Below are 24,944 nucleotides of genomic sequence, written 5' to 3'. Positions count from 1 at the left end.
CTTCTGAAAAGTGCAATGGTTCACTTTAAATGGTGTAACCTTTTCTGGAAAATCATGTTTGTTCATTCAAAGAATGTGTCTTTCATAATAGGCATGCCATTTCATGTGAAACAGTGTGTCATTTCGTCGAAATAGTGCATCAGTTCAGAAAACAATGCATCTGTTCAGTAAACAGTGTATCAATTCACTACATTATTTCGAAACACTGTTCATGCATGCATATAAATAGGGTATCAGATCGCACAAAATTTGTGTTTTCCCTTTGGTATTTTCGAACTGAATTTTTGTCAAATAAATTTTGTCCAAAAAGATAGATCTTATCGATCCCTTTCCAAATCCGAAGCCCAAACCGAAGCCAAAGCCGAGCCGAGCGACGACGACGGCGCGAGGCATCTCCTATTTCTTGCCTCACTTACCACGTAGAGTAAGTATTCTTGATTATAAACACTTTCAAGTTCTCTTCTTCCATCAATGTAGGAGAAAGAGTAAACTTTCTAATTTGGGAGTACACTTTCCATTTTAGTGTCTCCTTCCCTCCACCGTTTTTCTCTCCATTTTTTTTCATTCACACTTCTTTCATATACTATGAACCCAACATCAACTCTTAACAAAGATACACTTAGTAATATAACTTGTGATTAAAAAAAAAAAAGATATATGTAATTAAAGAAAATAAATCATATAGTTACTCGATAATTTACTCGGTGATACATCAAGAGTATAAAATGAGGTTATAAAAAATATATATATAATTTTGATGCAGAATTACATTCTTCACTAATGTCATGCATAGTTATTTCCGTCCTTTGTCACATGAAACATAAAAAACTAATATATTTTGTAAATAAGCAAATCAAGAAGATATTAACACGAATCAATGCTATTAATACAGAAGTACATAGTAAGTGAAATAAATCATATAAATATAATTTTTTATCGCTCCCTATCATGTTGTCTCATTAAGAAGCCTCTCCTTTACAAATTCAATAATAACAACAACATACAAAGTATATTTTTACAAAGTAGGATCTGAAAATCTTTACAAATTCAAAAAACAAAAATAATTCAATTGAGATAATTATTTTATTTTTTTATATAATGAAAATTGACATTAATAAAACAAGCAAACACCACCACAAATTTTTTTTGTTTGTGTGTACAAATAACTGATCTGAGTAAATAAAATTTGTAGATCATTACTTATTAATTTTATCACTTTAAGTTAATTAGTAGCAGCACTAACATTCACTTAAAAATGAAATTCTAATAAAATCTGTATATATTGGATTGATTTCAATCTAACCACGCTTGCATTACTTGATTAGTAGAAAAAAATCTAAGTTGTAAATGTAATCCAGTTAAAAATTTATCATCACCATGAAACGAATAAAAACTGTTGAGAAAACTTGTTTATACATATTGATTTATTTTATTTTTAATTTAATATGCAACAAACTATTAAAACTATCCTCAATTTTGAGAACATATTCACATGCTTATTAGACCACAACAAAGAAATATTTTGTAAGATTCAGTAAGCTAAAAACTTTATCATCTTTTACCTGTTATATTCTAATTGTCATTAAAATTTTATATTGCAACATAACATGCAAATTTTCATTATCTTGCTATAATTTGATGTCTTTGATTGTTACTTTCAGTTAACGGAAAAGGTACAAATATACCCTCAAACTTTGATAAATGATATAAATATAACCCCGTCATACTTTGAGTACAAATATAGTCTTATCGTTAATGAAAAGGTACAAATATACCCTTATCACTAACAGCGGGATACGTGTCACAATCGTGTTCCACCGTTAGTGATAAGAGTATATTTGTACTCAAAATATGACGGAGGGTATATTTATTCAATTTATCAAAGTTCGAGGGTATAATATACCTTTTTCATTTTTATAATTTACTTTCTCCGTTCCATATTAGTTGATCATTTTATTAAAAATAATTATTTTATATTAACTGTCCATTATACTAGATCAATAAAGCATTGATTAAATTTTCATTATATTATCCTTGTAATTAATTCATTCTGAAAGTCTTCACATTTGTTTATAAAGTTTTCAAGAAGTTTTTTATGGTGTGAATTTGTAAAAGAAAAACTTACCAAAATATACTATATTTAAAAACTTTTACCATTTATAACTGTATAATTTTAATATATGTATAATCTTACAATCTAATAAGAGGGAAAGGCCAGGAAAGCAGACAACTCTCCGACAATAAAAAAACTATTGTCATTAAAATTATGAGCGAAGTTAAAACTCAATAAATATCCAAATAAATTTATTTTTAGCTATAACTAAGAAATTATTTACAAGCAAATTTATAAAAATATCAATATTTCTTCTATCTATGATCTTCATCGAAGCGTAATTATTAAATATTTTAAATCATTTCATTATATAAGATATCAAGTTACTTATAGCCTTTCAATGTATTCTAATTCTCTGGTAACACTTTCTTCTTTACAAATAATATTTTATTTAAAATTATTTAATTATGTGATTTAAATACTCAAGGAGTATGAAAACTTATTAACGACTTGTTTAACATATCATTAGATTATACTGATTATAATACAAATAATAGTTTTAAATTAAAATTATTATTTTTTATACTTTAAGTTTGGGCCTGAGGTTAGCACGGCCTCGTAAAACTAGTTTTATATATAGGTTTCAAATAATTAATTTAGTTTGTTACATTTATTTATTTGTAGGTAAGCAGCATAATAGTATCAAAAATTATAGCGTCGGTAATGTTGTAAAAGTTAAATATGTACGAATTTGAAGGATTGTTTTTAAAAATTATTTTTTTTATTTTAATTAAAAACCGACCACTTGTGGTTGGTTTATTTTTTTAATTAAAAACCGATCATAAGTGGTCGATTTTTTTATAAAAGAAATAATAATTAATATAAAAATTATTGAAATAATTATTTTGAAATTTTAAAATATAAAAGCAACCACTTGCGCCGATGTGGTTGGTTTTTTTGTTGTCAGAAATCTATATTTTTTTAGTAGTGATATCGTTATAAGTGTAATCTATATTTTTTTAGTAGTGATATCGTTATAAGTGTAAAAAAATGCGTATGTTAGATAAGCGTCTCTTGGGTTTTAAAATAGATTGGGTGAGGTAGTTGGTTTACTAGGTCGATTAGTAGGTTTGGGTTGATTATTTGAAATAAAAAAATAAAAATAAAAAAGGGACAAATATACCTTCGAACAACGATAAATGATATGTATATACACTTTATCATACTTTGGGTACAGATATGCCCTTATCTTTAGTGATAAGGGTATATTTGTACCTTTTCATTAATGGCAAAGACATATATGTACCGAAAGTATAACGAGGGATATATATGTACCATTTATTAAAGTTCAGGGCATATTTGTACCTTTTCCCTTCAGTTAATTAGATATAGAATTTTCTCATTCTTAAAAATCTAATATATTTTAACACTTTTAATAAAATGTGCAATTAGCAATATCAAACTCACATTCAAAGTTAAAAAAAAGGTACTCACATCTAATGCATTTTTTTCCTTGTCATCATCAAAAAGTTCAAATCAAGCTTTGACCATACATATCCCAATTACGCCTTCACCTGCATATGTATGAGTGCCATGCATATTTCATACATATCTCAATTACTCTAAGCAAAGCATTTATTTTATATATAATTATGACTTTAAGTGTCATCACGATCCTTGATTTTGAATCGTGATATTTTTACTCTTATCTATTGATGCAAGTAATATGAGATACATTGAGCAGTTCATTATGCTGGTTGTTGTTTTTTTTAATTTAGAAGACAAAAGTTTAGCTAAAACAAAGATGTATGCATTGATGCAAAACTTTTATTTGGGTGAGGTGCTTTGGTATGCGTTGATGCAAAACTTTTATTTGGGTGAGGTGCTTTGGTTGTTTCAGTACAAAGATTGAAAGATGAAGAATAAGGTTTGAATGAATGTAATATCCCTATCGATGTTATCAAGGATCGATTATATCAATTGAGAGAAAAGAAAGACCATGACAAACATATTTCAAATTAGCAAAAAAAAAAAGATAAACTTTTGTGCTTAAAAGGGAATCATCTCCATTTCCAATTTTCTTCTTAAAATTAATGACGGCTAATTAAACTTTACTGTCTTCAGCAGATATTATTCACTCAAATTTAATTTTTCTTTCAGTATTATGTTTTGCCAAGATGTGCTCTTATGAGAAATGCTCATTATTGAAATTAATAAATGAACTGTGCACTTTAAATTCATGTTACAGAGGGTAGTGATCATGTATGTTTTTATGTCTTATACAAAAAAACTTACTACTTCAATATATCTTCTCGTTATATGTAACATAGTGTATGAAATGTGATTTTATTCAAAGATGGAAAAGAATAACTATACCTGCTGTCAAATCGCGCAAGCTTGAGCATGATCTCCAACGACTGAACTGCTCTATAGGTGTTGTTGATTTTAGATTTCCCGATGAATGTAATTTCCATCTCTTGAATTCACTAATAGAAAAACAGAATTATTTTGAGAGAATAACGAATTGCGTCACTTTGTTTAAATCGTGATGAATTGTTCTTGGATATGTTCCACCGAAAGATTCTTTATTAAATTGAAAAACGAATAAACTAAATGTTAATAAGTCAAATACCTATCTGTTGAAATCTCAATTTATGAACTCAGATAACTAATACAACATTCGATTATGGAACATAAAACTAATCCATAGTGAACATGACAATAATTATCTTCCAAAGAAGAAAATATCCTACGAAAAAATAATGCTATGTAAATGGGAGACGCATTTATTGAAATGTCTAAACAGATCTGTTTGAGCACTATTTCTATCGATTTGATCTCGTATAAATCATTGAAAGAATATAATTCATAGAGATTAGAAAATCGAGATACAGAGAAGTTGGATTTGTAGTAGTTGTCATTCAAAAGCATAAAACTGTAAAAGGTAGTTTATTAAATTTTAAATGGGAAAATGCATTATTTCCACCCCAAACTACAGTCGAAAAATCGAATCCACACTTAAACTATATAAGTGACCTATTACGCACCTTAACTATAAAAAAGTGATACTTTTTACTCCCTAGATCTGACGTAAAAAATACATAATTATTTGAATAAAAAATAGCGCATTTAAATTAAAAATTAATATAAAAAAAATTAAAATACTCCTCCCCAACCCCCCAGCATCCATCTCCCCACCCCCAAACAATTATCTACTTTATCACCCCCACCCCCAAAACCATCTTCTTCTTCGTCAACCCCCACCCCCAAACCATCTTCTTCTTCGTCACCCCACCCTAACCAACACAATTTTTTCATCACCCTACCTTCAAATTCCAACCCCATCCCCAAATATATGAGGGACAGAATTCAGGCAATCCAAGCAAAGATACAACATACTTTTAGAGAAGGAAATACAGTAGCAGATGCTTTAGCAAATGAAGTAATCGATGCATAGGGGAGCACAGAATATCACAATTTCTATGAGCTACCAGCAAGAATCAGAAAGCACATTAACATGGATAAAACACAAATTCCCAATCTGAGAATCAGAACAAGACAGATTCAGTCACATGCATAATTACATTCAGAACAAACAGTCGATTTGTTCGATTAAGGAGATGAGAAATCTAGGGGCTCCCAAATTTCACAAGTTTGCGAAAACAAAGCAGAGACACAGCAAATGTTTGAGCAATTTCAATAACTACTCTTCTGTGCTATGTCTAACTAGATGCTCTAATTATCAAAAACGTTCACAAAAAACAGGGGTAGATAAAACCTCCCTTCATGACAGGAAATACTCCTCAAGATCTGAAAAATAATTTCAACAATACCTGAGAGGAAAAAATAACAACATCAGCACAACCAACATCAGCATTTCTCAAGGAGATTGACAAAAACAAGTACAAAAACAGGGGACAGTAAGGAATTACCAGCACCAACTGAGGATTCAAACACTTTCGATTGGAAGCTGAGATGGACATGGATGAGAGGCGGTGCAAAGGACAAGGAAAAAGTGATGAAAATCGTTTCTAACGTTTAGGAAAGAGTACTATTGTTCATTTTTAGGAAACTTTTCAATTCTTATGCAAGGATTGACCCGGGTCACTTTTATTTTGGACTGGAGTGTTTTGAGTATCAATAAAAGGGGTCAGAAATGACCCAAAAATTTTAATTAAAAAAAAAAAACACTCATTCCCAAATAACACAATTCATCCTCCACCTTCATCAAATCAATGTCAATTTTACAATATACCTTCATATTACCATTTTTTGAAACATAAAGGTCACCAAAGAAAGGGACAATATTTGTTGGACACTGCAATCAAATAAAGGTGATAAGTTACAAGTAGAACCAATAGATAATAGCAGGAAAATGAACAGAAGTTTGAAACATTACCGCAGCTTTAATGGCGATTATACGTGAGAATTTTTATTTTTTTTTTAAGAAAAGATGATGGGTTACGGATGAAGAACATTGTTAGAAGAAATTAATTATTATGATAATTTTGTTGGTGGGATAAAGTTTAGGGTGATGAATATGGTATAATAGAGGTTTTGGACATTAACAATAATGGAGGTTTTAGACATTGAAGAAGAAGGAAAAAATAAATTAAAAAGAAAAAAAAATTATAAAAATAATAAATTTATTATTTTTTTGGACTATACTGACGTGGCAGCGCATGTAAAACACTACAACGCATGCAAGTGGTACAATGTCTGACAGGATGTAAAAAGTATCACTTTTTATAGTTAAGGTGTGTAATACGTCACTTATATAGTTTAGATGTGGATTCGACTTTTCAACTATAGTTTGGGATGAAAATAATGCATTTTTCCATTTTAAATTTTAAACGTGATATGAAATACTGATGAGTTTGTATAGCTTTTTTAAAAAAATTATTTTTTTAATAGTTAATACTCTAATTAATAGTAATTTTTTAAAAATAAAATTCAAATCTTCCTTATTTAGCTTTTTACACTTGGAGTCCATAGATATTTCATCGGGTAAAAATAAATTTTTATTTTTTAATGTGTAATTTGTATAGGGGTAGGTAGTTAATGTACAGATTAATTTATGTAAAAAAAAAAAATTCATTTTGAATAGTTATTTTTTTAATTTATTCTTTTTAAGTAGAATTTTTATAGTGTTGACACTTGTCACTTTTGCATTTCCTATTATATATAGATAGATAGAAAATTATTTATTTATTTTAATTTATTTAATTATTTAATACTGATTTTTGTGGTGCTGACATGTGACATTTTTGCCTCTCCTATTATATATAGATAGATTATTTAACTTAAAAATAAAATAAGTAACCCTCCTCCCATATACTACATATCCCCCTCCCCCCAAACATACATTTTTCGTTAAAAAACTAAATTTATTTTTTTAAAAAAATAAAGTTATTTTTTAAAAAAACTAAAGTTATTTAAAAAAAAAAAAAAAAAACTCTTACCACAATCTCCATCCTTTCCCTAACCCCTACCCCCAAACATATATTTTTCTTAAAAAAATAAATTTACTTTTTTAAAAAAAAATAAAGTTATTTTCTTTTTTTAAAAAACAAAACTCTTACCGCAACCCTTATCCTTATCATTTCCCTAACCCCTACACCCACACCCAAACCTACCCCCGCCTGCTCTCAATTTTTTTTTAAGAAAAAATATTTATTTTTTTAAAAAATAAATTTATTTTAAAAAAAATTGTTACCTCAACCCCCATCCTAAAAACCAACCCCTGTCCCCCGACCCCTTACTCCATAGCTCTCTCTAAAAAATAAATTTTTAAAAAATATTTTTATCCCACTCCCTATTCACCCTCCCAACTTTTCAACCCATTCAAATTTATTTTCTTTACAAGTGGTAAATACTAATATGTTAATATTTTTTAGACTAGACGAGTTAAATTGGGCAGGTTAAAACTCAACTCGATTTTTACCCATTTCAACCCAAAGTGAATTTGAACGGGTCATGACCAGGGGCGGATCCACATAGGTTCAAGTGGGTTCATATGAACCCACTTCGTCGAAAAATTACACCGTATATATACATATATATAAGCAGTTTTTATAAATTTAAAAGGTATATATTGTATGTTAAACCCACAATACACAAGAGTAGCGCCCGGCTCAGTGCTAGTTAGTTCAATTGTTAACATATATGTCCTGTGTTCTATCCCCTGTAAGGGCATTTCTTTTTTAGTTATTTTATGCAGCAACTTTGAACCCACTTGGTGAAAAGTGTAGGTCCACCACCGGTCATGACCCAACCCGATATTCATTTCAACCCATTTAATATCTTCGATCCTAACCCAACCCGCCCATTTGCCACCCCTAATCAAAGCATTTGTTATTGTTACTATGATCTATCATAAACAAATACCGATCTCTACCAATACTATATAAGTTAAGGTATGCGCACACACAACCATCATCAGACCCATAATTATAAAATTATACTGAATATATATTTATTATTATTATAACGATCTTTTATTATGTCCTTTTAACAGTTTAATATAGGATCGTACTGTCTCACAAAAATCTTCGCCTAACTTATGTGCATATGAAGATGTAAATGTACCCTTAAGAAGTTTGGCACTTCCTAATTGACTTACTTGGATGTGCCCTCAAGAAATTGGCTCTTAAGTGACTTTACTTATATGGACATCTCTTTGTAATTGTACTCGTTAATATTAAATATGTCTAAACTAGTTGAAATAATAATAATAACAAAAATAATCCAACTATATATCTTCCAAATTGGCAAATTGCATATTTATTATTTGGACGGTTGTAATAATTGTACTGAAGTTTAGTTAACGGTAGTGCTTGAAGTTGAGACAAATCATATGGAGTATCAACCAATGATCTTTTTAATAAGAGGGTGAAATGGTGTGGGAGTTTCTTTTGCTTCTTCTGTTAGAAATAATAATAAATTTCTTTAAAATGAGAAGAAGAAAAAAAATAGCTCGGTGCACTAAAGTTATCGCTATGCGCGGTGTCCGGGGAAGGGCCCCACCACAAGGGTGTATCGTACGCAGCCTTACCTTGTATTTCAAAGTCCCTAGGAAGGTTCTCTGGAGATGCTTGGAGGTGAGAAGTGTTCCAGTGGCGTACATCAGAACTGTTAAGGACATATACGATGGAGGAAAGACTCGGGTGAGGACGACGGGAGGTGACTCAGGGCATTTTTCGGTCGAGACAGGTTTACATCAAGGATCGACTCTTAGCCCTTTCCTTTTTGCGTTGGTAATGGATGTGTTGACACAGAGTATTCAAGGCTGAGTGTGTGAATTTGTGGCTAGGTGTTAGGAGAACGTTTGTGTAGCAGGGCAGTAATCCTAAGCATGTGTCCTTGAGTAGGAGCCTTTAGTCAGGTGAGTTTGGGTGGGGTGGGTGAGGGTATGTAACTAGGACGGTGTCCTTGAGTAGGGCCTCTAGTTTGCGAGTGTATGTTACTACTAGGTGGGTGTCCTAGTTTTTATCTCTTATTTTCGAATTACTCGTATTTCTCTTATTTTGTACTTCTCTAATAATTATTTTTATTATCTCTTATTTCTGTATGCCACCCTTTCCTGTTACATGTTCCATTACGTTCTTGGTGTATTATTCTCTATCTTGAGCCGGGGGTCTATGAAAACAACCTCTCTGCTTCTTCGGAAGCAGTGGTATGGACTGCGTACATCTTACCCTCCCCAAACCTCACTTTGTGGGAATACACTAGGTCTGTTTTTGAACCCGTGACTTCCTGATCACATGGCAACAACTTTAAAATGAGAAAAACGAGTTTTAAATAATTGTAAAGAATGGATCTTGGGTCTAACTCAATTTCGACTCTGATACCATGTAAAGAATGAATCTTGGGCTTAACTCAACCTCAAAAGCTAGCTCATGAGGGGAGGATTGTCCAAGTCCATATAAGGAAATTAAGGACCATTTAACCTATCAATATGAGACTCTAACAAAGTGAAAAGAACAAGTTCTAATATATATGTGGCATTTCAGGTTCATTATCTCCTTCACACCCACCCTTTTATCATATATCTCACATCAACAGCCCCATCCCTAACTTCTCACCGCGTCTCATAGTGTTTTTCTACGTGTAGAATGGTGCAAAAATATCCTCCGTCTATTTATTGGGTCTAAAATATCCTTTCTGTCTAGTCAAATCGAGGAAATAATTGCATATGAAAATGATGGAATCGTCATCCTTCATAAATTGACAAGAATTTGCCTATGTTCTTTGCCAGAATTGAAGGTCATATGCAATGGAAAAATGATTTGTAATTCAATCAAGAAAGTGTCAATAAAAGAATGTGGTAAGTTAAGGAAATTGCCTTTCTTTTTTTCCCCTCAAGAGGAACTCCAAATTCCATCTACACTTAAAGAGATTGCTATAAATTTGAGTGATAAAGATTGGTGGGAATCTTTGGAATGGGATCATTCAAGTACAAGAAATGAACTTCAACCTTTTGCTAACTATTTGTAAGGATTGTGTTCGTGATTTGAGGTATATTGAGTCAACTCTTAAAAAATGTTGATGGGTGCGTTAGATCCTCTAATGCATTTTTGGACGATCCAATAGGATTTAAGGCATGCAGACAACTCAATAAGTTATGTAATATCTTTTTATCTATGCCTAATGCCTCCAAATGTTTTGTTGATTTTTCCTTTTGTCAGCTTCCATTGTTGAGGCTGGATTCTTTTTGGTTGAATTCATGTAACAATGTTTTGTTTTGCTATAATTATGTGATTATAAATTTCTTGTTCTTTTTGCTATATTATTCTTTATAGTTTGGCTGCAACTATACTCTTTTATGTTGCTGTAAAATTTAGTATGTTGTTCTAGAATTCTACTTGGTTTTCCATTGGAAGAAGGTCCTAACATTTTATGGAACTATATTGTAGCTCATTGATATTAGACTAATTGACTGAGAACAGAAATAATACTGATAATTTTAGCTAGAGTGATTGAAATCCTTGAAATTGTGATAAGTCATCAGGGTAAATAGAGAGAATCACGGCTATTTTGAAGGGTAAAGAGGTTTGCGGCAAGGTGATCCTATTTCTCCTCTACTGTTTGTATTAGTCATAGAGTATCTATCAAGAGCACTTCAAAAGATGGGAGATTTACCTGATTTTCAATACCATCCTATGTGCAAAAGTATACAGTTGAACCATTTAGTGCTTGCGGATAACTTGATGTTGTTTTGTAAAGGAGACATTTAGTCAATTAATAGAATGATAAAGGTGCTACAGTATTTCAGTAGAGTTACTAAGGTACTCTGCCAATCAGATATTTAGGTCTACCATTAAGATCCAAGAAATGGACCATTGCCACCAACTGGTTGCTAAGATAACTACAAGAATCACAAGTGTGTACTCAAGATCTCTATCATAATGCAGGCAGACTTCGGATCATTAATGTAGTTTTATTCTCTAATTATACTTTTGGGGGCCTGTGTTTATTCTGGCTCAAGGTGTGTTGAAAGAGGTTGACAAAATATGCAGGAACTATTTGTGGGGAAGCAAGGAAGACATGACGAAAACTCCACTGATCTCTTGGGATACCATCTGCAAGCCTAAGAAATATGGAGGATTGAATATTAAAAGTTGCAAATTATGGAACATAGCATTAGTAGGTAAACTGATTTGACACGTTGCTTGTGAATCTGATATGGAATGCAATCATGTTACCAAAACACAAATTCATAGTGTGAATAGCTAATCAGGAGAGAATACTTACAAAAGAAAGAATGCAGAGATTAAAAAACATTTCAGTTGTTGATGTTAAATGTTGTTTACGTGAGGCACATTAAATAGAGAATCTGTTGCACTTATTTGCTGAATGCAGATGGACAAACCATGAAAAGACAGAGTTGGAATCATGGTCAGGTATCAGCACACATAAGAAGAGGGTATCACAATGCCTCACCTGGATAAAAGGAAGACATTGAAAACAATTCAAAAAAGAGCTTGCAACTTCAGTCTCTGGAGCTAGAATCTACCATACATGGATAGCAAGGAACTAGAAGTTGTTTAGGGGAATAAAGAAAAATAATACTACTATACAACTGATAACAAAATATTATTTTGTTAATATTAGCAATACAAAATTATAACAGTATATAGATATACATTAATTTTACTTGAGTCGTGCTAGGTACTGTCCTAAAAAACTATTTTAGCAGTGTGAAATATTTTCCCAGGATTAAACAAGCACTTTTCTAAATATTTAGAGGATACAGGAATCAACAAAACAATTATTACAAATACCAACAAGTTAATTTGGAAAATGATATAACTAATAATAAAGATTATATAATAGTAATGGAGAAGTGAATGAAATGAAAAAGAAGAATGATTTAAACAAAGTGTGTGTTATTATTTTTTCTCTCTACATCATAATATACAAAGAAGCATACATATATATAGGCAAAATGATGAATATTCTTCTTACTAGATGATAACAAGTGTTAGTACACTTGTTTTTTTAACAAAGGAAAAATGCTTCTTTTGCTATTATTGATACATATATCATACCAAATGTCAAGAAAGAAACATACTCCTTTCAAATTTATACAAGTTTTATACCATGTGTCAAGAAAAAATCATACTCTTTTCAAATTTATACAAGTGTTATAATACTTTTTTTTTTTATCAACAAGAGAAGACAACTTTTGCTATCTTCCAAACACATATGTAGCCAAGATATGACTTCTTATTTAATATTTGTTTTCCACCACTCTTTTCCACACTCACTATAATTATTTTGAAATGAACCACAAATTTTTTCTACAATCCCCACATTATTTCAAAATAATTTATAGAAAATCTATATTAACTTATTGTATTTGCATGGACAAAATGCAGTAGGTTTGGTGTCTTCTGAACTATAAACCAAACTTAGACCAATAAAATTTAACTTACAGAGTTACTGGTGAAATATAATATTTCTATGAACCAAATAATTCTTGTTGTAAGCCAGTGATTTTATCAATCACATTTTGACCGTAATTTTGTTGTTCAATGCGGTTTTGCGGCAATAGGCCATGTGCGTGCCTGGTATTCATGAGAGCTCTAGAGACTAAGACCAAAAGTCTCATAGGAATGGCTTTATTCCACCTCTCATATAGGTGAATTCATTAAGTGTACACCGCCTTAAATACACCACCCAATAGGATTATGAATTCATTAAGAGTTAATAACTCATCCCTCTATTTTAGTAGCAGTTTAAGCACTTTCAATAAGTGCGCAGAGTCAATATCGACTTGTTATTACCCATATGAACCTACTTCATGGGATCTCCAATCACATAGGTTGGGTTACCATCTTCATTGACAATCATATTGGTTTTAATCCCATCTATTTTGAGGTTTGAAGAATTAATTTTCTTCCCACAGGCTTAGTCAGAGAATCGGCCGCATTCAATTCTGACTTTACAAAATCAATGAAAATTATTCCATCTCTCAGCAACTGCTTAACAACATTATGCCTCAACTTCATATGTCTACTCTTACAATTGTAAGATTTATTCTTCGCAATAGAAATTGCGGCTTGACATTCACAGTGTATATACACAGGAGGCATCAGATCATCTCTTTTCAAAGGGATATTAGGCAACAGATTATCCTTGTTCAAAGGACTATGAGGCAACAGATCATCCTTTTTAAAAGAAATATTTGCTAAGAAATTTCTTAGTCATTCAGCCTCAGTATCACCTAATTCCAGAGCCACAAACTCTGATTCCATAGTTGATCTAGCAATGATCGTCTGCTTAGCTAATCTCTATGATACTGCACCACCACTAAAAGTGAACACATAACCACTAGTGGATTTAGTCTCGTCTGAATCAGAGATCCAATTTGCATCACAATACCCTTCTAAAGTAGAAGGAAATCCACTATACAAGATACCATAATTTACAGTTCCTTTCAAATATTTCATTAATCTCATTAATGCACACCAATGTTCATAATTGGGATTATGAGTATATCTACTCAATCTACACACAACATAGGCTATATCAGGCCTAGTGAAATTCGTTAAATGCATTAGACTACCAATGATATGTGCATACTTAGACTGAGTAACTGGATCTCCATTATTCCTTTTTAATTTAGAATTAGCATCATAAGGATTGGCTACAAGAGTTACCTCCCAACATTCAAACTTCTTTAGAAGTCTTTCCACATAATGTTCTTGTGATAACATTATACCATCTTCACTCCTTATAACTTTAAATCCCAATATCATATTCACTTCACCCAAATCTTTCATATCAAAGTTAGTAGACAAAAATAAATTGGTACGTTCCACAAGATTTATACATGTACCAAATATAAGCATTTCATCAACATATAAACAAATTATCACAACATCACTGTCTACTACTTTTGTATAAACACATTTATCTATCTCAATAGAAGAAAAGCAGTCTTTTAACAAGACTTGATCAAATTTTTCATGTCACTGTTTAGGAGCTTCTTTAAGGTCATAAAGAGATTTAATTAATTTACAAACTTTATTTTCTTGTCCAGAAATTACACATCCTTCAGGTTGAACCATATAAATTTCTTCTTCTAAATCATCATTTAAGAAAACTGTTTTTACATCCATTTGATGGATAACCAGTTTATGAATTGATGTTAAAGCAATTAATATTCGAATAGAAGTAATTCTTGTTACTGGTGCAAATGTATCAAAGTAATCGACATTTTGCTTTTGAGAAAATCCTTTAGCTACTAACTGAGCTTTATATTTATCTAAAGATCCATCTGCATTAAGTTTCTTCTTAAAAATCCATTTACAACCAATCGGTTTTGCACCAGGAGGTAAATTAGTTAAAACCCATGTATTAATTTTCATAATTGAATCAAGTTCAACTTTTATTGCCTCTTTACAAAATTTAGCATCAGAAGAAGATACAAATTCAAAATAATTTGATGGTTCATTATTAACAAGAAAAGTCTAAAAATCATTTCCATAAGAAAAATACTCTTTTCTAGGCCTTTTACTCCTTCTCAGTTCTTCAATATTAGAGGTAGATTCATTTTCTCTTTCAACAGGTGCATAAGAGATTTAATCACATAGTGAAAAAATATGTTCAAAGAATTCAGTATTTTTGGTCTCAATTATAGTATTTACATCAAGTACGTCACTTTTCAAGACAAGAAATCTGTATGCAGCACTATGTTTAGCATATCCAATAAGCATGCAACCAGCAGTTTTTGAACCTATTTTCCTCTTCTTAGGTTCAGGAAGAAGAACTTTAGCAAGACAACCCTACACTTTTAAATATTTCAAATTAGGCTTATGACCTTTCCACAACTCATAAGGGGTTTTACCAGTTCTTTTATAAGGAATTCTATTCTGTAAATGACATGCAGACAAAATAGCTTCACCCCACAAATTATCAGGTGCAAAAGAGCTAATTAACATAGAATTCATCATTTCTTTCAATTTCCTATTCTCCCTCTCAGCTACACCATTTGACTCAGGAAAATAAGGCGGAGTAATTTCATGAATAATACCTTTTTTCACAAAAATCATTCAAAGATACATATCCTCCACCTCTATCAGATCTAATTCTCTTGATTTTTCTACTAAGCTGATTTTCAACTTCAGATTTATAAGACACAAAAGCATTAAATGCATCATCCTTATTTCTAAGCAGATACAACTTAGTAAATCTAGAGAAATCATCAATAAAAGTCACATAATACCTTTTACCACCTCTAGTCATAGTTTGTTTTAAATCATCCAAATCAGTGTGGATCAAAGATAACAATTCAGATTCTCTATTAACTGAAAAACATGATTTTTTTAGTAATTTTAGATTCAACACATATTTCACATTTATCAAAATTACTTTAATTCAAACCAGAAATTAAACTAAGAGATTGCATATTCTTTACATATTTAATATTAACATGTCCTAATCTAGCATGCCATAAATAAATAGATTCAACCATATAAATAAAAGCAGATGCATTATCATTTACAGTATTAAGTACATAAAGTTCATGGTTACAATAGCCTTTTCCCACAAATACATTATTTTTTTCAAAATAAACTTATTAGATTCTAGAGACACTTTTATTCCAACTTTATTCAGCAAAGCCACATAAATCAGATTTGCTCGCATTGTAGGAACATGTAGCACATCCATAAGGGATAAAGTTTTTTTTAAAGTGAGTTTTAGGAGAACTTTACCCTTACCCAGGACTTTTGCAGTTCTTGAGTCACCAAGGTAGACCATTTCACTGTCATCTCCTATTGATGTATAGGAGGCAAATGTTTCTCGATTTGTACAAATGTGTAGAGTAGCCCCAGAGTCTACCACCCATTCTTTCACATGTGCCACCATATTTACTTGAGAGATAACAGCTGCAATTATTTCATCTCCTTCAGCTAAATTAGCTTTGGGAGGATTTATTATTGCTTTTTTATTTCTTACTCTGTGCCTACACTAAGCTGCATAATGACCTGGTTTTCCACAAACAAAACAAGACCCTTTTATTTTCTTAAAATTGGGATTAAAACGTTTGTTACCTTGAGACTGATTATCATACCTTCTGTTGTTGCTGTGTTGACCTTGTACCAAATTTGCTTTGTTGGTATCTTCAATTAAAATATGAGTTATTATTTCCTCAATAGTAAAATTTGACTGTTTGTGCTTCAAGTTATTTTTATAGTCATTCCATGATTTGGGCAGTTTTTCAATCAATACTCCAGCAACAAATTTTTCTGGTAAAGTGATGTCCTCGGCCTTCAAATCTTCTAATAATTTTTTATATTCATTTATTTGAATTTTTATTTCTTTTACATCATCCATTTTTCAATTGTAAAACTTTTCAACCACAAACTTTTATTTTGTTACATCTTCAGCTGTAAACTTCTTGATTAAAGCTTCCCAAATGACTTTTGCTTCTTTACAACAGCAATACACATCAAACAGTTCATTAGAAATTGTTTGTAAAATAGTATGGCGACATACTTTATTGGCGTATTGCCATGATTCCAAATCTTTGTTGTCACCATCTGCACCAGGTTGTGTCTCTGACAAGGCATATGCAACGCCATGAACATCAAGTAGTGAAAAAACTCGTTCTTGCCACCTTTTAAAATTTTCATTAGCAAATATTTCAATATTTGAAACATCAGGAAACGGCTTGACATATGGTAGAACAATCGATTATTGGGAAACAACCGAAACAGAAGTATTTGGAGTTGGAACAGAAGTATTTCGAGTTGTATCAGTAATAGTATTTTCTGCCATAGTTTCTCAGATTGTTGGAGAATAAAGAAAAATAATACTACTATACAACTAATAACAAAATATTATTTTGTTAATATTAGCAAAACAAAATTATAACAATATATAGATATATATTAATTTTACTTGAGTCGTGCTAGGCACTGTCCTAAGAAACTATTTCAGCAGTATGAAATATTTTTTCAGGATTAAACAAGCACTTTTCTAAATATTTAGAGGATACAGGAACCAACAAAACAATTACTACAAGTACCAACAAGTTAATTTGGAAAATGATATAACTAACAATAAAGATTATATAATAGTAATGGAGAAGTGAATGAAATGGAAAAGAAGAATGATTTAGGCAAAGTGTGTTATTATTTTTCTCTATACATCATAATATACAAAGAAGCATACATATATATAGGTAAAATGATGAATATTCTTCCTACTAGATTATAATAAGTGTTAGTACGCTTATTTTTTTAACAAAGGAAAAATGCTTCTTTTGCTATTATTGATACACATATCATACCAAATGTCAAGAAAGAAACATACTCCTTTCTAGTTTATACAAGTGTTATACCATGTGTTAAGAAAAAATCATACTCCTTTCAAGTTTATACAAGTGTTATAATACTTGTTTTTTTATCAACAAGAGAAGACAACTTTTGCTATCTTTCAAACGCATATGCAGCCAAGATATGGCTTCTTATTTGATATTTGTTTTCCACCACTCTTTTCCAAACTCACAATAATTATTTTGAAATAAACCACAAATTTTTTCTACAATCCCCACATTATTTCAAAATAATTTATAGAAAATCTATATTAACTTGTTTGATTTGCATGGACAAAATGCAATAGATTTGGTGTCTTCTGAACTATGAACCAAACTTAGACCAATAAAATTTAACTTACAGAGTTACCGGTGAAATATAATATTTCTATGAACCAAATAATTCTTGTTGTAAGCCAGTGATTTTATCAATCACATTTTGACTGCAATGTTATTGTTCAACGCGATTTTGCACCAATAGGTCATGCGCATGCCTGGTATTCATGAGAGCTCTAGAGACTAAGACCAAAAGTCTCATAGGAATGGCCTCATTCCACCTCTCATATAGGTGAATTCATTAAGTGTACACTACCTTAAATACACCACCTAATAGGATTATGAATTCATTAAGAGTTAATAACTCATTCCTCTATTTTAGTAGCAGTTTAAGCACTCTCAATAAGTGCGCAGAGTCAATATCGACTTGTTATTACCCATATGAACCTACTTCATGGGATCTCCAATCACATAGGTTGGGTTACCATCTCCATTGACAATCATATTAGTTTTAATCCCATCTATTTTGAGGTTTGAAAAATTAATTTTCTTCCCACAGGATTAGTTAGAGAATCGATCGAATTCAATTCTGACTTTACAAAATCAATGGAAATTATTCCATCTCTCAACAGCTGCTTAACAACATTATGCCTCAACTTCATATGTCTACTCTTACAATTGTAAGATTTATTCTTCGCAATAGCAATTGCGGCTTGACAATCACAGTGTATATACACAGGAGGCATCAGATCATCCTTTTTCAAAGAAATATCGGGTAACAGATCATCCTTGTTCAAAGGGTTATGAGGCAACAGATCATCCTTTTTAAAAGGGATATTTGCTAAGAAATTTCTTAGTCATTCAGCCTCAGTACCAGCTAATTCCAGAGCCACAAACTCTGATTCCATAGTTGATCTAGCAAAGATCGTCTGCTTAGTTGATCTCCATGATATTGCACCACCACCAAGAGTGAACACATAACCACTAGTGGATTTAGTCTCATCTGAATCAGAGATCCAATTTGCATCACAATACCCTTCTAAAGTAGAAGGAAATCCACTATACAAGATACCATAATCCAATGGAAAAGAAGAATGATTTAAAAAAAGTGTGTGTTATTATTTTTCTCTCTACATCATAATATACAAAGAAGCATACATATATATAGGCAAAATGATGAATATTCTTCCTACTAGATTATAACAAGTGTTAGTACACTTGTTTTTTGATCAAAGGAAAAATGCTTCTGTTGCTATTATTGATATACATATCATACCAAATGTCAAGAAAGAAACATACTCCTTTCAAGTTTATACAAGTGTTATACCATGTGTCAAGAAAAAACCATACTCCTTTCAAGTTTATACAAGTGTTATAATACTCATTTTTTTATCAACAAGAGAAGACAACTTTTGCTATCTTTCAAACACATATGTAGCCAAGATATGACTTCTTATTTGGTATTTGTTTTCCACCACTCTTTTCCAAACACACAATAATTATTTTAAAATAAACCACAAATTTTTCCTACAATAAGAATTACAGTGGAGGTTGCAATCATTCAAATCAAGTCAGAAACAGCTGAAAGGATAACAATATTACAGAAGATTAGAAAAGCTAGTAGATGTAGATACTTGATATAGAAACTTAGTATTTAGATAGGTTCTTTATTTGTTTGACCTGTTGAGACTATAAGAGAGAAACTAACCTTCTTGGAAGGTAGTTTATCTCCTTGTAGTGCTCCATAATTGTAAATACTTGTTCTTACCATTTGTTAATGGTAATTTTCACAGTTTACCCCCCCCCCCCCCCCCCCCCCCCCACTCAAAAAAAAAAAGGAAAAATAAACCAAATTAAGCAATCTGTCACAAATTTTTGAATTAAGATACTACTAATTTACACTAACACCAGCTCTTAAGGCCAAAAAGAACATCTGGAATAAATAATAAGTAGCAATCAGTGAACAACACTCCAATTTTACCAATGAACGTGGAAGATTAAGTACGTTTTCTAACTCAGTTCATATGTGGTATGTAGCTTCATCTTGTTTCCACATCTTGATGGTCTTGTCAGCTTCACAACTAATAAGTCTTGTGCCTAGTCGCCATCCAATGATCCATGTTGAGCAATGGTTTGAGCTTGATGTATGTTGCGACCACTTGTCGAATCGCAAAACCACAAGCTCCCATTGTCACCTCCTGTCGCCATTACACCTTCATTATTAACCGCCATCGCGTTGATTATAGTCTTCTGTTGTGGAATAATGTTACTATTCATATTGTGCAAAAATTCTCCTTTTGGAAGGTTGAATTTCTTTACGCTGTCACTTGATGCAGACGCGAAACAATAATCTTCCTTGGGATGTTGAGCCATGGCTCGAACGGATTTCTTATGATGTGTTAACGTAGTCGTTGTGTTGCCATATCTAAGATCCCATAACTTTATGGTAGAGTCAGAAGATCCCGTTACAACCTGAGGGTCCATTGTTCGAGCTAAAACAGAACAAACAGCGTTACCATGTCTAGACAGAACATGAATTTGTACTTTGCTCCGAATATCCCACACTCTACAAACAGAATCACCACCCCCAGTAAACAAGACATCGATTGTGGGATGAAGAGCCAAGGAGTAAACGCCACTCAGATGACCATGATAGGACCGAATCACCTTATTTTGTTCGAGGTCCCAACATTTAACTTGCTTATCATCGCCAGCCGAGAACATGTATGTGTGTCTATTGCTAACAGCTAGACCCCTTACTTGTCCGACGTGACCGGTTAACGTGAGCTTTAACCCACCACTTGCTAAATCCCATATCTTTATAGTCCGATCTTCGGATCCAGTGCAGAACCAAGTATTACTAGGATCGACCGCAACTGATCTCACCCCTCCCAAATGGCTGCTAATAACCCTATAAATCTTCCACATTGGGTGTGGACGTTTGGTTGTTGTTACTCGTCTCTCCATGATAGCAACTATAAATCTAGCAATTAGTTAGAGAACCTATATTAACTAGGAGTAGAAAACCAAAACCGAAACCTATTTAGACATGGTTTAGGTAAACTACAAAGTACGAACCATATCCTAAGCAATTTAGGATATATATACTCTTAGTTTATTCCTTGACGATCAAGGACCATGTAATAAACATGTGCCGATAATGAGTATATGCAATTTAATAAGATACACTTTTAATTTCAGGTTATATAATGTGATCTCCTAAATTTTTTATATGCACTGTGTTTGGACAAATATCATTTATTTTAATTTCTGTATCATTGTGTATCTTATATGCTGTGTGAGATGCAGAAAAGATAAAAAAAAAAAAAAAGAGAGAATATCTACGTGGATTTTAAAGCAGCTAATAAATTTTTAAAATTTGGATTTTCCGGTTCTACCTCCGTTTCGAATTGATTACTACGAAGTTTAAGAAAATTATGAAGATTTTTAAATCATGTGATTTTAAATTAAAAGTTGGAATTAAAAAGTTGTTAGAAAGGAAAGAGCCATTGTTTTCTGGAACGGATTAAAAAAATAGTATGTCACATAAATTGAAACGGATGAAGTATTATTTTGTCTGAAAGCAAGTTCGTCACTAATCATCGCAGCATCATTCGTTAAAATTTGTCCCTTTTTAATGTATTTATTTTGAGGAATTTGAAGTTTTTGATGTCGGATATCTTCAATTTATTATTATGATGAAATATCTTGAAGTTTATGTTGAATTGTTAAATGTATGCACACATATTAATCAAGTGAATCTTGATTGGTGGATTAATTCAATAAAAGGAAAATTTGAGTCGGTATTGAAACAATTCATTGTATTTGTATTTCAATCACTAAACTTTCATATGATCGTAGTGAAATTATGAATAAATATTGGGGCTTGATCGAAATATTTTTTTTTGTTATTTTTTCTTTTGCAAGAATAAAGAATCGAAAAAAGAAGCCCAATTTACAAAATTCAAAATAACCAGACCTATTATTTTGGTTTAGATTTGAGTTATTTGGTGTATGATCTGATGACCATTTGGATTTGCAAATATAAATTGTTAGCTCTTGCTTATTTTCACGAGGATCCTCAAAAAGAAAAGAAAAAAATATATATAATGAAGAAAATGAAATTTTTCATTATTCTTTATGTCACATTTTCTATTTTTAGGTTGTCGAACAACATATAGTAAAGCCAATGACAAAAGCATCACCATAAAGATTTGAAGTGAAACGTATATATATCGATCGCTTCCTTAATGCTGTGAGTCGAACCTAATGCAAGCATATGAGCAACCTCTCTAGTCGTATCACTTAATTTTCTAGTTCGTAGGCGATGCTTCTGCATACACTTCTCACACTATCTTCGATCGCATCACTTTTAATGCCATTCTCGTAACACTCATTATAATAAGGGAGATCTCCATAATTTGTTGCCTTAACAAAAATAATATTTGAAGCAACAAACATTGTGACCATGGCAAGGAAAAACACAACAATAAGGACCTTGGATGCCATCCTATTGTTTTGTGAGACCAAAATTAAGTGTGAGTTTATATGTGTATATATTGTTGCTTGAATATTATATGTTAATGTAATTGACTTCTTCATTGAGATTTATAGGTTTTAGATTTTTGATGTTTAAATTAGTTTTTGATGGAGTTGAGGAGAGGAGATAATTATGCTTTTGAGAAAAGGTTGTCCTTGATTATCGGATTAGCCAAGATATTGTGTATATATATTAAGGATGAACTAAATCTATTTAGTATTTATTTAGGGTGTGGAGGAAAATATTTATAGAAAGGGTGTGTTTAGTACGAAGGAAAATATTTTTCTTGAAAATAAGTGATTTTTTTTTACATATTTTGAAGTGTTTGGTTAGTGAGAAAAAAATGTTTTATGAAACTGGCATTGCTTGGGTTGGGTTAGGACTTACGAGTCAGGAATCGGGTCCCCAATCAGGGCGCGAACTCAAGTTCTAGGTCGAGATCGGAGGGTGAGGTTAGAAGAGAGTTTTTGAAATATATCTTACTTTACGTAGTGAAGTCACTTTGCTTAAATTAGAGAACAAAACCCTCCTATAGATATGGGGAAAATTTACTCCTAGTCTGAGTAAAAGACAAATGCTTCAAATCCTAATAGATATCAAAGTAGATCTTAATAGACATTTACTATAATGTAAATACATTTATAACACTCCCCTTGAATGTCTAATTGGTAGATAATATGCCTCATTAAAACCTTACTAGAAAAAATCCAGTAGGAAAAAAATCTAGAGAAGGAAAAAGAGTACACATCTCTAATAATACGCATTTCGGTTGCCTCATTAAAAACCTTACAAGAAAAACCCAGTGGGACAAAACCTCGTAAGGAAAAAAGAGTACAGCGCGTATTAACTCTCCCTAATGAGAGCATCTTTGAACCTTTGCATCCCGATCTTGTGCACCATCTTCTTAAAAGTTGTAATTGGAGAAGACTTGGTGAATAAATCAGTCACATTATCAGTTGAACGAATCTGTTGCACGTTAATATCATCATTCTTTTGTAGCTTATGAGTGTAGAAAAGCTTTGGCAAAATGTGTTTCGTTCTATCTCCATTTATGAATCCTCCCTTAAAATGTGTTATGTATGCTGAATTATCTCTGTATAAAATTGTGGGTAGATTGTCATATTTCACACCACATTTTTCTCGAATGAGTTGTATCATGGACCTCAACCATACACATTCCCGGCTTGCTTCATGAATAGCTATTATCTCAGCATAATTCGATGAAGTGGTTACGATAGACTGCTTTGTATATCTCCAAGATATGGCAGTATCCCCACATGTGAACACATTGTATGTTTGAGACCAAGATTTATGTGGGTTAGATGAGTACCCAACATCAGCATGACCAGTAAGATCGAGACTGCAATCTTTAGAATAAAATAAACTCATGTATCTTATCTCATTTCGATGTCTCTTAGTAGGAGTAGAAATATACCTTGCTAATAAATTGCGCGAAAGGCTATATTGGGTCTTGTAGTTTTTTATAAAATACATGAGTGCACCAATTGTACTATGATATGGTACTTCATAACCAATTCAAATTGACATATTTCTCATTTCAGCAAATAATCTTATTGCTTTTGAAAACTCTCCAAGAGTTTCAATAATTTTCAAGCTATAAGCTTATACAATATAAGTATTATCAATAAGTTTCCTAGAAACTTTTATATTTTGAATCCTTAAAGAAGTTTTCATACGAATTTTGTCAAGTGACAATATTCAACATTTTATGTGTGACATCTTTAAGTATCTAGACTGCAAATCAAATAAGTTTTCACTTACCAAGATGCACCCCTTCATATTACTTGATAAATGTTTCTACGTCAGCATGCTTAAATAAACGTAGAATGCAGATCCTCGTAATCTTTCATAATATTGCGCCAACATTGTGTTAGATATATTATTTCGTATCGGTTCACAATGCCACATAACATTTTGAGATCTCATCACTTCATTATTTTCAGGTACATAAACCTCTCATAAGGTTTCATGAAGTAGTATGTCGTAGGCTCTTCAAAAGCTCATTGCCTTCTTATTTTGATTATTTGCTCCTTATTTTTCAAGGACTATTTCATTTGGAACCGATCAATCTACCACGCTTCACGCATGCATAGACTTTGTCTTTTAGGAACACAAAATAAGAGCACTTACGCTTAATATGAGATGTTTTCAGCATTTGACTTGAATTATCTTTTGGATGAGGATATGGTGATAATACCTAACATATTTCATAGCGCTTATAATCTCCC

At 31.7% G+C, this 24,944-nt stretch overlaps 1 long non-coding RNA gene and 1 pseudogene across 2 annotated transcripts; both read right to left on the bottom strand.

Annotated features, from left to right (window-relative positions):
- Window positions 1-5,571: 5,571 nt before the first annotated feature.
- LOC124889300 lies at window positions 5,572-6,618 on the bottom strand. Of its 2 annotated transcripts, XR_007048177.1 has the most exons (3): window positions 6,453-6,618; window positions 5,986-6,371; window positions 5,572-5,886 (listed from the first exon to the last, which is right to left on the bottom strand). It is a non-coding gene; the product is annotated as an uncharacterized LOC124889300 (long non-coding RNA). The 2 variants fall into 2 exon arrangements; XR_007048176.1 differs by having other exon boundaries at window positions 5,986-6,618.
- Window positions 6,619-20,022: 13,404 nt separating this feature from the next.
- LOC107850114 lies at window positions 20,023-21,375 on the bottom strand (annotated as a pseudogene).
- Between the last annotated feature and the right edge of the window lie 3,569 nt (window positions 21,376-24,944).

The sequence above is a fragment of the Capsicum annuum genome, chromosome 12 (genome assembly GCF_002878395.1).
Source record: "Capsicum annuum cultivar UCD-10X-F1 chromosome 12, UCD10Xv1.1, whole genome shotgun sequence".
NCBI classification, from domain to species: domain Eukaryota; kingdom Viridiplantae; phylum Streptophyta; class Magnoliopsida; order Solanales; family Solanaceae; genus Capsicum; species Capsicum annuum.
Note: the sequence above shows the minus strand (reverse complement) of the source record. Positions and strands in the feature narration are given on the sequence as shown.